At 50.7% G+C, this 16,866-nt stretch overlaps 1 protein-coding gene across 3 annotated transcripts in view; it reads right to left on the bottom strand.

Annotated features, from left to right (window-relative positions):
* Nucleotides 1-12,686, bottom strand: part of Prkcd (protein kinase C delta) — a 39,701-nt gene extending 27,015 nt beyond the window's left edge. The window contains exons 1-2 of one of the 3 annotated variants that reach the window (XM_045135981.1): nt 12,637-12,682; nt 8,673-8,787 (exon numbers count right to left, since the gene is read on the bottom strand). The gene's annotated coding sequence lies outside the window, so the exon portion shown is untranslated. Of the gene's footprint in view, nt 1-8,672; nt 8,788-12,636 lie in introns of all 3 variants that reach the window. The other 2 variants (XM_045135984.1, XM_045135983.1) reach the window with 2 other exon arrangements.
* Nucleotides 12,687-16,866: the final 4,180 nt, after the last annotated feature.

Raw genomic sequence — 16,866 nt, 5'->3', positions numbered from 1 at the left:
CTGGGGTCCTTTGGCTTTGCATGCAGGCACCTTAACTCAACTAGTTGTTTTGTGTGGTGTGTCTACCTGTAATCCCAGCACTTAAGAGGTAGAGGCAGGAAAACATGGAGTTCCAGGCCAATCTGGGCTATACTCAGACCATATTTCTCAAACAAACACAACAATAGGGACTGGAGAGATGTCTTAGTGGTTAAGGCACTTGCCTGTGAAGCATAAGGACCCAAGTTTGATTCCCCAGTTCCCATGTAAGGCAGATGTACAAGGTGCATCTAGAGTTTGCAGTGGCGGGAGACCCTGGCATGCACATTCTTTTTCTCTATCTGCCCCTCTCTCTCCAATAGTAGATTAAATATTAAAAAAAAAAAAAAAAAACCAACAAAAGGAATCCAAGCTCAGTCGGAGGGAATCAGAGGTGGGCCCTGGACAGCATAAGCATCTCTTGTCCATTGCGCAGGGGGTTCCAGTAAAGAGAAAATATGCATGTGGCGATATGATTCCGTATGCACAGAATGGGAGGTGGGAGCCCCAGAGGTCCATGTCAGCCCCAGGTCATGCCAGCCCCCCGAGGCCCAGCACTAGGTACCAGACACAGCCATATGGAACTCACAGCCTGGTGGGAGACAGTCAGACAAGTATGTGATTATGGAGCACAGTGAAACAACTCAGGCAGTAAGAATGGGGATGGGGAAGATTAGGGCTGCTCCTGCTGGCTAGGGTGGTGGGAGCCCCAGATATATCACAATCTATCCCGTCTGAAGGTCTGAAAGAATAGAGGGGCAAGATTAGGAACCCTGGCTGTCAACTGGCTTACATACCCCATTGGCAGCTGGCTCTGGGATAGGGAAGCCTTGGACTCAGCCAGGGGGAGGACTCTAGGGACCCCTGAGGGAGAAACAAAGGCTCCTTCATGGCATGAACCAGAAGCCAGCTCCTGTGAGGACAGGGGTTCTCTGTGAGGAACCAGGGTGGGGGGCATCTGGGCCTTTCCAAGAACAACCACACACGTGTGCACACATGGGTACACCTACCAACTTAAACAGAGCCAAACACAAGGAACCTCCCTCAAAGTTGAACACATACAGGAACAACTCCCACTCGCTCTTACATGACAAGACAGTGGTCACATGACCCATGCAAACCCGGGGTACGTTAAGTCATAATATACACATGAGCAAACACATTCCAGGCAGACAAAGATAACCACCACAGCCCAGAAGAACATCGAAAACCTGTAGCTTTTCCTGCTACCATCCCCCCACCCCTGCCCAGGTAAACAGGGAGAAAATGAAGGACAAGAAGGAAGCAGGGAATCAGGCCCGACTAGGCCTGCCTCCTTAGGAGGTGCAGAGCAAAGTCCAAAGTGCAGACAGAACAGAACGGGGTGAGCCAGCCAGGCACATCCCAGGACAGGCTTCAACATGCTCACTTAGGGGAGGTGGGCCAAGCTTGAGGCTGGGGCTCACAGGTGGCAGTCACAGGCTTGGTAGATGAGGGAAGGATTCTAAGATCTGTGGGTAAAGGCAGCCTACACATGATCCTATGCGCTCCAGGCTCACAGAGCAGAAAATAACACAGAGGTTGGGCAATTCAACCAAAGCCACAAAGCCAGACTGTTGGGAAGAGGAGATGGTCTCTGGTTCAACTTTCAAACCTGCCCATCTGGCCTACAGAGGGTGGAGGGTTGTGTTTGTAGGTTAGGTTAGCTTCTGGTTAGTGGTCCTACTTCTTAGGCATTCTCACTTCCACTGAGGGGCCTTAGGATCTTCCTATTTACAACAGGAAATGATTAGTTTGTGTTTGGGAGAAGTAAGATGACCTATGACTTTTTTTTTTTTTTTTTTTTTTTATGTCTCTCACTCCAAGGTAGACAGGGCCCAGAGGTCACTTCCCTACCTCAGGGATCTGGAGCACGCTCGGGGAGATAGGACTATCCATCAGGTTGCCATTCACACAGCCAGCACTAAACTGGTTGAGCTTGGACCTGAGTGGACCAGATGGGTCTAGTTCAGTTGAGACCAAATTTCCACAGCTATAATATGGGACTGACCTTGCCAATGCATGATGCTGAGCACAGAGCCTGACAAAGAGATGGTGACATACACAGAAGCTGTCCCTGCTACCATCCCTATGCCTGGCCCTCTTTGTATCTGCCCCACTTGGTATCTCTAGCTGTCCTTGGTCCCTTTGGAATTAAGCTAGCTATAGGGTGCCCGTCCTGCCTGCTGTTCTAGGAAGGGTCTCAGCTGGGCCAGGATAATGTGATCCCACCAGCAAATTCCGGGCCAGCAGCTGTCCCCTCAGGGCCTCACAGCCTCCCTGTTTTGACAATTGAGACCCCAAAGCTTTCTTTGGCCGATACTGGAACACTCTCAAGATCCTCATCCCACCCCCAACTTCAATCCACAGACTACACCACAGACATATCATCTAACCTTGGCTTTACAACTGGCCTGTTTACCCAACACAGCCAGAGACATGATCCAAACCTTCCATGGCTGTTGTGAAAACAGTGGCTCAGCCACCACAAGCCTGCCCTCTTGGTGCTGGGGCAGCAACCTTTGAGGGACAGCTGTCTCAGCTTGTATCTGAAGCGTCTCAAGCATCTCCACTGAAGGCCTGTTGAATTCTCTTCTCCCCAACCCAGGCTTGAGACCCTCAGGTTTCACTTTGGGTCCAACTCCACTGTGCTGCAAGCTCGTGGCTCCTCCACCTGCCACTTAGACCTTAAATGCTCAAATATTCCCACAGCAGCCTCCTGGTTTCTGCCTTCCATCCTCATCTTCCAGGAGTAATCACACTCACAGCCATCAGGCCAGACACCTGGGGCCTATTTTCTGTTTTCCAGCCTTCTCTAGTACCAAGTCAGCCTCTGCTAAGACTCAAGGCCTCTCCTGCCTCCTACTCCTGTCCCCACTTGGTCACCACTGCCAAGTCCAGGCTGGACACCTGCATGTCCACTGTTCACCCTCCTCCACTCTGGTCCCTATACCCCAGCTCTAGGCAGAGCTTTTAAGACTTTTATTTACTTTTTAAAATTTTTTTTAAATTTTTATTTGCATTTTCCATGATTAAAAAAAAAAATCCCATGATAATTCCCTCCCTCCCCACCCCCCACACTTTCCCCTTTGAAATTCCATTCTCCATCATATTACCTCCCGATCACAATCATTGTACTTAACATATATACAATATCAACCTATTAAGTACCCTCCTCCCTTCCTTTCTCTTCCCTTTATGTCTACTTTTTAACTTATTGGCCTCTGCTACTAAGTATTTTCATTCTCACGCAGAAGCCCAATCATCTGTAGCTAGTATCCACATATGAGAGAGAACATGTGGCGCTTGGCTTTCTTTATTTTTATTTTATTTATTAATTTGTAGTTTTTTCATGAGAGAGAGAATTGATACACCGGAGCCTCCAACCACTGCAACTGAACTCCAGATGCATGTGCCACCTTGTGCGTATGTGTGACCTTGCATCACTTTGTGTGTCTGGATTACGTGGGACCTGGAAAGTCAAACATGGGTCCTTATGCTTCTCAGGCAAGCACCTTAGCCACTAAGCCATCTCTCCAGGCCACTTTTCCAATTTTTTTTTTTAAAATTAAGATTTGGGCTGGGCATGGTGGTGCACTCCTTTAATCTCAGCACTCAGGAGGCAGAGGTAAGAAGTTCATGGTGTGTTCAAGGCCACCCTGAGACAACATAGTGAATTCCAGGTCAGCCTGGACTAGAGTGAGACCCTACCTAAAAACTCCCCCCCCGCAAAAAAAAAAAAAAAAAAAAAGATTTGGGCTTTTCTTGTTGTTTTGAATTATGTGTGTATGTGTGTATATTCTGTGTGAGTGTGGGCACACATGCCACAAGCACGAGTATAGAGGTCAGAGAACAACCTTGGGTATTAGTCCTCACATTCCATCTTGTTTGAGGCATGCTCCCTTGTTCACTGCTGTGTAAGACAGCCAGGCTAGCTGGTCCTGAAGCGGCTGGGACTGCCTTTGCCTCTCAACTTGCTGTGGGAGCGCTGGGATTACAGATGTGTACTACTGTATCCAGCTTTACAGAGGTTCTGGGGATTTGAGCTCAGGTTCTTAAGCTTCTACAGTAAGTACTTTACCCACTGAGCTGTCTCCCCAGCCTGGTTTTTTAGGAACTTTTTACATCAGTAAAGCAGACCCTGCTGCAGTCCCCAGAACATCCCACTGTTCATGGGACAGAACCCCTAACCTGTGGCCCTGACCTCCCTGACCTGGGCAGCTGTTCTCCCCTCACTCCTGTGTCCCAGCCACACAAACCCCTATAACTTCCCTGACAGCCAAATTCCTTCCCTCTGAAGAGCCTCTGTGTTTGTTGTTGTACCCTAACCCTTCACAGTGGCTGTTCCCCATCATTCACATGGACACCCAAATGTGCCATTTCACAGATGAACCAACACAGGTTCAGAGAAAACCAGTCCCTGGCCTAAGTATAGAGGCAGGGAAAATTACATTGGGGTTTATCTGATGCTTGCAGAAGTCCAGCCTCAAAGCCTGCAGGATATCCTCATTCACATTCAGCCCGGCGCCCCTCACTGATCTTCAGACCTCCAGCCCCCTGGGCCTACTAGCTGTACCACCATAACTGCCACTCTTCAACACCAAACCTTCTGCATGTCCCTGGGACGACCAAGGATCAAGGACATAGCATGGACATATGTACTCCAACACTTCTCTGTCCCCATTGGTCCCCGATGCCTGCCCTCTTTCCTAGCTAAAAGGCTCATTCTAGGGGTCCTGAGAGTAGGCAGGCTGGCAGGAGGGCTTGCCACTTACCACTTCAATCTCAATCAATGCTCCAAGCCTAAAATCTCATATGGGGCTCAAACAGGAAAAGGCTGAGAGGAGCCTCTAGCAGGCATGAGGCTGTAGGCTGCTTTTCTTTTCCTTGCATCCATTTGTCCATGAGCATTGTTTTCCTCACTTTAAAAGGGAATGAGAGGGACCCAAACAGGAGCAGGCTGGGCTCCTGAGTGAGCACAGTCACTTCATCCTGGAGCTCCTTCCTCAAAGGACACTGGATCCACTGAACCTCCTGGAATTGCTGGTGGAAGCAGAATTGATAGGAACAGGGGGAACCAGAGGCCTGACTTCTCCGCAGGGTTCTATAGCCATGTGGTCTGGTGACATTATACCCAGCCCATCAGGCAACAATGACACATTATCAGTACCACTTACTGGTTTTAAACAGTTACTATGCTCTAGGCACTAAGTTCTTTACATGCTTGCAGTTCTTTCGTATTAAACGCTGACAACAACCCTATATTGCACACATGATCTGTTGTTTCTCATTTGGTAGATATTATGATGCTTTTCAGAAAGGGAAACCAAAGCATTGAGTGAGAAAACCATTTGCCCAGATTCATTCATAGAGGGCTTGGTGCTACCTAATTCCCAAGATGCCAAGGCATCACCACCTCCAAAAGGCTTGTGGTGGTTTGATTTAGGTGTCCCCCACAAACTTAGGTGCTCTGAATGCTAAGTTCCCATCTGGTGGCAATTTGGGACCTGAAGCCTCCTGGAAGCAGTGTATTGTTGGGGGCGGGCTTATGAGTGTTAAAGCCAGCTTTCCCTTGCCAGTATTGGGCACATTCTCCTGCGGCTATTGTCCACCTGATATTGTCCAAGAGGTGATATCTACCCACTCTCTGCTTATGCCATTGTTTCACCCTGTCATCAGCGAGTCTTGAGTCTGTAAGCCAAAATAAACCCTTTCCTCCGGCAAGCTGCTCTTGTTTTTGTTTGTTTGTTTTTGTTATTGTTGTTTTGTTTTGTTTTGGTTTTTAGAGATAGCCCAGGCCACCTAGAATACATTCTGGAGTCTCAGGCTGGCCTCGAACTCATGGCGACCCTTCTACCCTTGCCTCCCGAGTGTTGGGACTACATGTGTGAGCTACCACACCCGGCTCTTTTATTTTATTTTTTTTTAATTTAAAAAAATATTTTATTTCAGAGAGAGAGAGAAAAGCAGATAGAGAAAGAATGGCGCACCAGGACCTTCAGATGCTGTAAATGAACTCAAACTCCAGATACTTGCACCACCTTGTGCATCTGGCCTATGTGGGTTCTGAGGAATTGAACCTGGGTCCTTTGGCTTTGCAGGCAAATACCTTAACCACTAAGTCATCTCTCCAGCCCTCCTTTCTTTTTTATTAATAACATACTTTGTCCTGAGATGACATAGTGAATTCCAGGTCAGCCTGAGCTACAGTGAGACCCTACCTCCAAACACCAAAAAAAAAAAAAGAACATACTTTGTACTGATACGCCATGCGTTGGTGCTTCTTTTCCCTCCCTGCCCCATTCTGCAGGGGTCCTACTCAGTGGGGTTGCTGGTATTCCCTATGGGGTTGTGGGTTATGCATTGTGGGAGCAGCAGTCAGTTACTGGGGAGAGGCAGTGCCTCTGGGCATGACATCGGTTGGTTGTTTTCTGCCAGCAACACGAAGCTGACTGCAATAGGGCTGAACCTACTGGGTCCAATACTCCTGCACTTCAGCTGACAGGCTCAGAGGAAGAGGAGCTGCCAGAGACATCACGGCATCAGTCCCGCCCCCTTACAAGCCTGGTCAGTTAGCCTAGCCCACAGACCAGACACCGCTCTCCTTGGAGGCAGGGCTGGGGCAGGGCAAGCCACAGGCAAAGATGTCAGTCCCACTCGGAAACCACTTCCTGGGCAGCCCAGAGGAAGTGAGCCTCCGGAAATGCCTTGGATGGGTTTCTCTCTTGGGCCCAGGCCTAGGAGAATAGACTCCAAGAGGAAAATGTTCTGCCTTTTAAGCCTCAGTGTCCAGCAACTCCACTCTCTTCAGGCATGGACATGATGGGGACAGAGCAGGTGTAGAACGTGAATACCTTAGCCCTATGACCAAATCACTCACTCATTTCCTTCTCAGTGGCAGCAGTCACAAACGGCTGAAGCAGCTGACACAGCCCCTCCCCACACTTGTGTCCCATTTCCACTGCCAAACCTGGGTCAGCCTATGGGCCTGTGCTCGGTGGGCAGAGCCCACCTCTTAGTGTGGCTACCACACGACGTCCTCATGACCACAGCTGCACCCAGAACCTCACTGTCAGTGACAGACAGGCTGCCTAGCTGGGCCATGACCCTGACACTTTCTGCACCCCCTCTCATCCCTCAGCCATCATGGACACAGTGATGTGTGTGCGGTTGTTGGAGTACATGGTAATGGAGGTGAGCCTCTCTAGGAGTGTCTGAGAGTGCCTCTTGGAGAGGAGCACTTTATGCCCACACAGTCAGTACATGTGCAGACATTGTGCATCTAGGGAGTGTATGCCAATGCAGCCTGGCTTTGTCTGCCTATGTAAGCACATGCATATGTCTCTGCCAGCCAGGCAGGTGCTACTTAAGAGTTTGAAGTGGGTGTGTGCCAAGGGACAGAGGCACAGCGATGAAAGGAGCTGGCTCCGTATCTCAGGTGGCAGAGGGCTCCAAGGAAAAGAACTATCACCTCCTCTTCCCCATCAGGTTTAGTGTAGGATAAATAAGCAGAGAAGACCCTGTTTCTCTTCTGTCCCCACTAGAGTGAGGACTGCCTCCCTCCCCCTACTGAGGGAACCTAAGGAATCCAGATTCCTCAGATTTACTTAGACACTTTCATGCCTATAGTGCTTGACAGCCAGGAGGGTAGGAATGGGGCTGGTTAAGGGGGCTCAGGAAAGGAGACCATCTTCGTCACTCCCTGTCCCGTGTGTATGTCCCGTTTATATGTGCACATGACATACATATATATAGAACTCTGCTAACTGTGGCTCTAAAACAATAAACCATATAAAACAAATTCCCTCCTTCCTTTTTCTTTTTTATCTTCTCCTTCCTTCCTTCCTTCTTCCCTCCCTCCTTCCTTCCTTCCTTTCTTTCTCCATCTCTCTCCCTCTGTCTTTCCTTCTTTCCTTCTTTCTCTCTCTCTCCCTTTCTTTCTTTCCTTCTTCCCCCTTCCCCTCCCCTCCCCTCCCCTCCTCTTTCTTTCTTTCTTTCTTTCTCTCTTTATTTCTCTCTGTTTTTGATGCTGGATATTATTCCTGGGATCTCACACATGCTAACTGCTCATTCTACCATAGAGCTATAGTCCCCAGTTCTCAAGACTTTTTATTGCAATGGGAGATGAAGGAAGCAAGATGGTCCAACACAAGGGAAACAGCTAGTTTCATGAGGGGCTTCAGAGACCACAACTCTCTCTGGCACTCCTTGGAGATACAGCTCAGCTTGGCCCTGAATCAAGATACTACAGACATGGAAAGGGAACTAGGGTATAGAAGAGTGCTCAGATCTACTAGGAGATTCCATTGTATTCCCAGACCAGCATCCAAATCACCATGGGGCCCAGGTGACAGTGTTTTCTTGTGGTAGGGCAGCTGGAGGCAGATATAAAGCACTATGGAAAAGCTGACATACCCACCTACAAACCTTGGCACACACGCTACTTTATTTTTGACCGAAAACAATGTCACCACTCCTTCCTCCACACTGCTGATGGGCACCAGTCCTCTGAGCCCCAATGCCAATGCCTTCCCTGGGCCACAGCCAGGATCCAGCCAGATCAAGGGTTCTGCAGGTGCCTCATCTGTATCTAGTCCATAGTAGAAGCCTTGCAGAGGAAGGATGACCCATCCTACCTGGAGCTCACAGCTCCTGCTTGTCCTTGATCCTGGCTCCTGCTGCTGCTGCCACTCAACAGCCACCAGGAGTTAGCAGGCCCACTGCTCTCACTTGGGCCAATTCCCAGCAGACCTGCAGGAACAGGGAGAACAGCTGAACTGAGAGGCAGAGCTGAGCAGGATCCCCACCAGCTAGCCTTAGCATGGCCAGCACAGACTGGCTCAGCTTCTCTGGGCTAAGCACTTCGCTTTCTTGGCTATGAATGGGGTGTTAGGCCCAAATTCTCTTGTGCACCAGCTATGTGCTCATTACTTTTTAAAATTTTTTTGTTTATTTTTATTTCTTTATTTGAGAGGGACAAACAGATAGAAAGAGGCAGACAGAGAGAAGGAGAGAATGGGCACACCAGGGCCTCCAGCCACTGCAAAGGAACTCCAGATGTGTATGCTTCCTTGTGCATCTGGCTTACATGGGTCCTGGAGAATCGAGCCTCAAACTGGGGTCCTTAGGCTTCACAGGCAAGAGCTTAACCGCTAAGCCATCTCTCCAGCCCTGTGTGTTCATTTTGTGTGGAAGATCTAGAACACTGTGTCCCTGCCCTTGGAACATTTCTAGCCTCACAAGGAGGCCAGCAGACACAGCAAGAAGCTGCTCCTATCCAAAACATGGCTCTGAAGGTTTTGGAGTCCTAGGGCTCAATCAGGCATCAGCCACTTTATAGCCATGGGCAATTCCTCTGAGCCTTTTTATTTATTTATTTATTGAATCAGGGTCTTATATAGCTCAAGTTGGCTTTGAACTCACTATCTAGCCAAGTAAACCTATTTTTTAAAATTATTTGCAGGGGTGTGCGTGTGTATGTGCGTGTGTGTGTGTGTGTGTGTGTGTGTGTGTAGATGCACAAGGGCTGCTGTAGACAAATTCCAGATATTTGGATCACACTTTGTGTCTGACTTTAGGTGGGTATTGGGAGACAATCAAACCCTAGCTGGCAGGCTTTGCACCTTTTACTGAGCCATTTCCCCAACCTGAATTTTTTTGTTGTTGCTTTGTTTTTTGGGGTAGGGTCCCACTCTAGCCCAGGCTGACCTGGAATTCACTATGTAGTCTCAGGGTGGCCCTGAATTCATGGCAATCCTCCCACCTCTGCCTCCCAAATGCTGGGATTAAAGGCATTAAAGGCATGCTTTTTAAATGGGGGGAAATGCTAGCACCCTTCTCCCCAGGTGGTTTTGAGGTTCTGAGACATTTCTGCCAGCTCTTTTTGGCTACACTCACATTGAAAACAACAGATGCATTCCTGTAACCCCAGCTTCTCAGCAGGCAGAGACAAGAAGATCCAAAGTTTACGGTCATTTTGGACTACATGGTAAGTTCAAGGCCAGCCTGGAAAACCTAATGAAATCTCTTCTCAAAATTTTTAAAAAGAGGAAACTGGGAATGTAGCTCAACGGTAGAGTGCTTGCCTAAGCATTTGTAAGACCCTGAGGTTTAATCCATAGTGCCACCAAAGGTGGGGAGGGAGACAAATGAATAGTGATAGGTTGTTTTTTTTTTTTTAAATAGTTTCAGGAGATTCTCACTGTTGTGCTATCATACAGCTGGAGAAACCGAGGCCTAAAGATATTCTGGAAAGAAGGAATAGCCAGAACAGCAAGAAGCTGCAGGCCAGGCCAGGTCTCCACAAAAGATTCCCTTTCTCTAGCCAAAGACCTCCATTACCACTCCCTGGAGGCAGAGGCATTCTCAGGCTTTATCTTTTTGTCTAGTTCAAATTATTTCTAGTTTCAATTTCAAGTCCAATTAGCTGCGCCAGATAAATAATGTCAGTGCCCTGAATCCCCTACCCTACTTCTTCTCCCCCATCATGGCTACAGACTGAGGGTTGGTGGGGGTAAGACTGTGGTATTGTCATTCTTGCTGAACAGAACTGGGTCCTGATGTCTGAACAGGTCTTTCTTTCTGTAAGCAGCCTAGTCAAGGGGGTGAGAAGAGGCAAAAGACTTATGGGAAATGGAGTTGGGGACTATATGGGCTTCCATTAGTCTCAGCTTCCAGAAGAATGGGGACACAGAGCTAGGAGTGGTCCCCACACATGCTGTGCTCTTACTGTGGGCCAAGGTTGTGCCAAAGGAGCTTTGACATAGGATCTCTAGTCCTCACAACTTTCTCCATTCCCCAAAGAAACAGTGCAGAGAGGCCTGGCCTGGGAGTCTTGCTCTTAAAAGGTATGGCAATTATTTGAACCCATGGCTTTCCTGAGATTTTGGTCATGACACTACAGACCGCAGGACTTACCTCCAACTTTCTCTGTACCCCCTAGAGCCAGGAATGTGCAATTACCTCTCATTCTCCCACAAGGTTATACACACTCTGGGATCTCACCTTCCCTCCTAGCATTGCTACTGCACACTCTGTCTGTTACACCTCCTCCTGCTGCTGACACCCACACCCAGCCACTCTCCATTCCCTACAATCACAGTCACTCCCCAAGCACACACCCGCAGTTTCATACAGTCAGACTGTGAGTCTCCTACCAGTCATTACTCCCCCCACACATACACACTGCCAGAGTCACCCTTAGCTCACACACCACAGCCCTTGCATTCTACAGTGAGATACTTGAGACTTGTACATTACACACACACAAACAAGCCACAACAGCCAACATCTGCCAACCTGTCCGCCACACCCCAGCCTAGTCCACATCAGGAACGAGGAAACCCAAGGGACCAGGCCCCTCCCTCTGTACTAGGTCAGCATGGTCACAGTGGATCAGCAGCAGGTTGAAAAGAACCAAATAAGAGCGCACACACAAACACTCATACACACCCTCACACAGGAGTCTGATGGGCTGGTCCATGACACCAAGCGCTTCCACAATTAAGGTATTCAATGGACGCGTGGACAATGTGCACAGGCCCTTTTACACAGGGACATACACATGAGCAGGCAAAGATATAATCACCTCAAAACATAGAAGGGACTCTGATAACACACCTCAGACATGATATATAAAGTTGCAAAGTACATACAGAGACTCAGGACACACAGATACACACATAGCTAGCTAATATGAGGAAAAGACACACAGGGGAAGTCCTACAGTGAAAACACATAAGATATCTACATGGCCAGACACAGGCACTACAACCCAAGGAGACAGGGCACAAGTGTCCAGATGGCAAGCAGAGAAGCGAACCTTTCCCACACATTTCTACATCCTCCTAACAAAGTTCAGGGAGAGGCTCAGTGGGGCTCTCCCTTCCCCCACTAAGAGGGAGTTGGGGAAGTGGGAGCATTTGCGATGGCGCTCTGGTCCTCCCTGTCCACTACAGGCCAGCAGCGCGCCCCACCTCCGCTGCCGCCTATCACCTTGCTGGGCCCCCGGGGGAACGGCTTCGTGGGTCGAGACTGTCAGCACTAGGCTCAGAACACTGGGAAAGGGGGCTCCGAGGGGCGGGGCGGGAAGGGGGATGGTGGAGGGGGAGCCCCGCCCAGCCTAGAGACAGATGGAAAGACCAGACAGACACCGAGACTGCTAGGAGAGAGGGAGGCGGCGGTGGCCCCGCGCGGGTGACCCGGCGGGCACCCCGGCGAGAGCGGAGAGCGACGGAGCCTCCGGCCTCCGCCCCGCGGTGGACCGGACCGAAGGCTGGGCTGGCCCGGGCTGACGAGCGCGGGCCGGGGCGCGGCGTCCAAGGACCGGCCGGAGAGGGCGGCGAGGCCGGGGCGGGGCGGGGGCACGCACGGAGGAGACCGAGGGGGCGCGGGCAGGGCCCCCAGAGAGACCCGGAAGGAGCGACCGACCCTCGGCGCGGCCGGCCGGCCGGGCCTGGCCCCCCGGCGCGCAGGAGAGGGTCGGGCGCACGCGGACTTGAGGACTTTCTCGGGGCAGTTTCGGAAACAGGCGCCGGAGGGGGGGGCGCTGCGCCCCGGGGTGGCCCCGACCCCGCGGCCGGCCGGCCGGCTCGCACTCACCTCGGCTCGCAGGGCCAGGCGCCGGGGGTCCCGGCGGGCCGGGCTCGGGCTCCCGGGCGCGCACGCGGGCGAAGTGGGCGCCAGCCCGAGCGGGCAGGGCCAGGAGGCCGGTGGGGACAGCCCGGGCCGCGGCGCGGCTGCTGGCTGCCAGGGGTCGCTCGGGGATCCCGCGGCGGCCGCCGCCCGCTCCCGCGCCGCTGCACACGGAAGTGCGAGGGGGCGGGGCGCGGCGGGCGGGCGACCTCGCCCAGGTGCCGGCCCCGCCCCGCGGCCCCGCCGCGCCCCGCGAGCCGATCCAGAGCGCGTCGGCGGTCCCGGCGAGGGTGCCGCGTTGCGGAGCGCGCTCGCCCCTCGACCGCCGGGGCGCGCGACCAGCCTCTCCTGGGCCCTCGCTTCTCCAGGAGGGCGCGCTGGGGGCGCCTCACCCACCCTGGAGTCGGGAGGCGCTGCGGGGGTTCCCCGACTCGCCACGCCACGCCTGGGACGCCCCACCGGCCAGCTGGCGCGCCTCGCCGGGCCACTTGTCTTCCTCCTGTGGGCTGGAGGGGGCCGCGGCCTGGCTCGGTGGCCGCCGCCAGGCCTGTGGGTCTCAGCTCGGCCCGGGAGACGGGGCTCGGAGTACTCGGGAGCTGGAGGCTCTTACTGGTGTTTCGTGGCCCTGCCCCTCCGCCAGTTCTACGAGCTGTTTCTGTATTCCCATCTATCTCTCACCCTTTCGCCTTTGAGAACTCCCCTCGCCCCAAGCAGGCGCCTGTATTTCCTCCCTAAACGTGGTTTAATGGACAGCAAAGGCTCATTCATTCATTGCTTCTTCATTAAGGGTTCTCTGAGCCCAAAATCTGAGCATCAAATAAGGGCTAGGGAGTCCTTACCCGCTAAGCTCAGAAAAACCAAGCTGTTAGCTCATACCCAAAGAAATGACACTTTCTAGCCTGGGTATGTAGCTCAATTGGGAAAGTACTTGCCCAGCATGCATGAAGCCGGGAGTTCAGTCCGAAGCACGACAAACCAGAGTGCAAGCCTGTAATCCCAGTACTCACAAAGTACAGGCAAAGACATTAAGTCATACTTGGCTACAATTCGAGGCCATCCTGGGCTATGCGAGGCCCTGTCTCAGAACGACTACACCACCGTGACAGCCTTTCTGGTGTTTTGTATGATTTCCTTCATCCTTTTCCAGAAAAGACGAGGAAACACGAGAAGAAGCGTCTGGTGCAGAGCCCCAGTTCTTAATCATGGTTGTGAGATGCCTGGATGCTATGAAGTTCCCCTGGTCTTTAGCCATGCACAAACAATAGTTTTGTGTGCTGGCTGCTCCGTTGTGCTCTGCCAGCTTTCAAGAGGAAAATCAAGGCTTACAGAAAGATGCTCTTTCAGGACGAAGCAGCACTAACAGCAGCCTGAATCAAGATGAGTGGAAAACTATCTCAAATCAACACATCTCGGGTATATTGAAGAAACAACAAAAACATATTTTCCAGGAGACTAAAGGAGGCTTCCTGACCTCCTAAGGACCCACATATTAAAAAATGAAAATCTGCATAGCTCTTTCCCAGTTGAGGCATAAATCTCTAAGAGGCGCAGTAGACTCCAGGGATGAGGATCCCTGGCAAGACAGAGATGTATTCACTATGTAGTTTCAGGCTGCTTTGAACTCATAGTGATCCTCCTACCTCAGTCTTCTGAGTGCTGGGATTAAAGGCATGCACCATCACACAGAGCTGCTTTTTAAATATATTAATTTATTATATATTTAATACATTAATATAATATTTATTTATTTGAGTGTATGGGTGTGCCAGGGTGTCTTGCCACTGAAAACACCAAAAACAGGCACTTTCCAGAGTTTTGCTTTACATGTGTCCTGGGGCATTGAACCCAGGCTAACAAGCTTTGCAAGCAAGTGCCTTTAACCGCTAAGCCATCACCCCAGCCTGCTAAGTCCTACTTTAAGTATATGTTTGAGATCTGGTTTAGAGAAAGAACACCATAATTACCTTTCCTGCTGTAGAAAGAGTAGACGCTCTACAACTTGGAAGAAAAGAAGACCCAGTTTAAAAATTAGTATCTACCTGGGTGTGGTGGTGCACACCTTAAATCCCAGCACTCAAAAAGCAGAGGAAGGAGGATTACCATGAGTCCGAGGCCACTCTGAGACTACATAGTGAATTACAGGTCAGCCTGGAGTAGAGTGAAACTCTACCTCAAAATAAATAAATGTGTCTAGGCCCATAGCCCTGATGACTATCCCCACCCCATGAGACTGGGCCCTTCCCACCAAGCTTGACCCCTTTTGGAAAGACAACTTTCTTCTCACACCAGGCCTTTGGCCATGTTGTTTTCTGGTCTACTTCCTACCTGCCGTATATCTCTTCCTGTCATGGTTGTGTCTACTCAAATGCCACTTCCTATAGTAGTCTATAGCATTTCTATGAATTAAGGGGGCAACATTCTTTTGCTTACTCAGGGCCAGGTTGAAGAAAAGGGTGTGCAAGATGGGTGTGGTGGTGCACACCTTTAATCCCAGCACTTGGGAGGCAGAGGTAGGAGGATCACCATGAGTTCGAGGCCACCCTGAGACTACATAGTGAATTATAGGTCAGCCTGGAGTAGAGTGAAACTCTACATCAAAATAAATAAATAGATAATAGGTCAGCCTGGGATACAGCAAAACCATACTTTGAACCCCGCCTCCCTCCAAATAGAAAGAAAGAAAAAAAGGAAGGAAGGAAGGAAGGAAAGAAGGAAGAAGAAAGAAAAGAAAAGGGTGTGCAAGGTGAGCTTCATTCCCCTGGGATAAAGTTTCCTATCTGACCCCTCTATAGCAGCCATTTCAGCCTCTCCCTCCACTTCAACAAAGAGCCTACTCTGTGCCAGGGACTGTAGAGAGGGCTAGCCATTGGGGAGTCCTGGGTCCAGCCATTAGATCTTTGTTCCCATATGCTGCTTTCTGTGTGGAAAAAGGAAATGAAGAATAATGGCTATTCATGATGGGGGAGTGGCTAGCCAAACTTCTGTCCTAAGTGCTCAAGTTTGTGATATGTGCCATCTGTACAGTCCTCAGATGAGGGCCACTGTTAGAGCCAGTTTTGGTGATAAGCAGGAGTGTGATATACTGAGAAGCAGAGAGGCTAAAGCTGTGCTGGTCATACTCTGGTAAGGGCAGACGAAGATGCAGGTAAGCTTCCCTCCAAAGACAAAGGCCCTGAGTCCAATAGCTCCAGGGAGGACACATTATGTAGATGCCAAGGCTGACTCAAGCCACTGCATCCTGGAGCTGCTTCTGGGTACCACAGTGGGCAGACTTTGGTAAGGTCCAGATGAGCTGTACTTTGACAACCCCTAACCAACCTCATAAGGGCCTGCTGAGCCTGGGAGCAAAATTTGATTGTGATACTTGCCAACTCTATGACCCTGGCAGTGTCACATGCTAACCATGACCACACCTCTTCCAGCCTAAGTCCTCACCCATGAAAGAGGTCAAGTAAGGGTTAAGTGAGATTTATAAAGCCTCAGCCAGAGTGGACATCTGCTGAGAGCTTTGTCCACATTGGACAAGATTACAGGCATAGTCATCATGCCAGGTCACAGACTATCAGTCTTGAAAGAGCCCTTGATGGTCTCTCATGACATAGAGTATAAATCCCAAAGCAGGGCTGGGCTCATAGCAGCTTTCCTTCTTCTCCTCCAGGTTTTCAGCCAAAGAAACAGCAGATGGTGGAATTGGTCGCATCTTCACAGTGATGGGCCTCTGTGGGCCAAAGGAGAGAAAGTTGACCCCTGCTACCCTTGCTCCATCCAAATTTACGAACATAGTCGGCCCCCAGACCTCTGAATGGGATGCCCAACAACCTGGAAAAGACTACTCATTGTCCCTGTGGTCCACCCAGCTGAAAATAGGAGGGTCCCCCATTTCATCTCTGCCAGAAGTTGGTCCACATCCTAGACTCAATGCTTCTTACTCTGTTTCTGCCTCTGGGTGTTACCATCCTTGTCCTGAAGCTTTGGCTGCCAGGGCCATCCCATCACCCAGATTGCTGGCCTGGCCCAGAGATAATGGAGTCATGTTTCTGGAGAGAGGTGGCAAAGGTCACATATCTGGGTGACTTCTGTGGATGGCAGAGCCTGGGAGGGTAATACGGTGGCAAGGGCACTTGAGACGTGCCCAAGCTTCGGGTCACCAAGGTGGGCATGAATAGAGGCTTCAGCCTCTGGCACTAGGAAAAGGGC

Source organism: Jaculus jaculus, chromosome 16, assembly GCF_020740685.1.
Source record: "Jaculus jaculus isolate mJacJac1 chromosome 16, mJacJac1.mat.Y.cur, whole genome shotgun sequence".
Lineage (NCBI taxonomy): Eukaryota > Metazoa > Chordata > Mammalia > Rodentia > Dipodidae > Jaculus > Jaculus jaculus.
The sequence above is the reverse complement of the archived record's forward strand: the minus strand, read 5'-3'. Positions and strand labels throughout refer to the sequence as shown.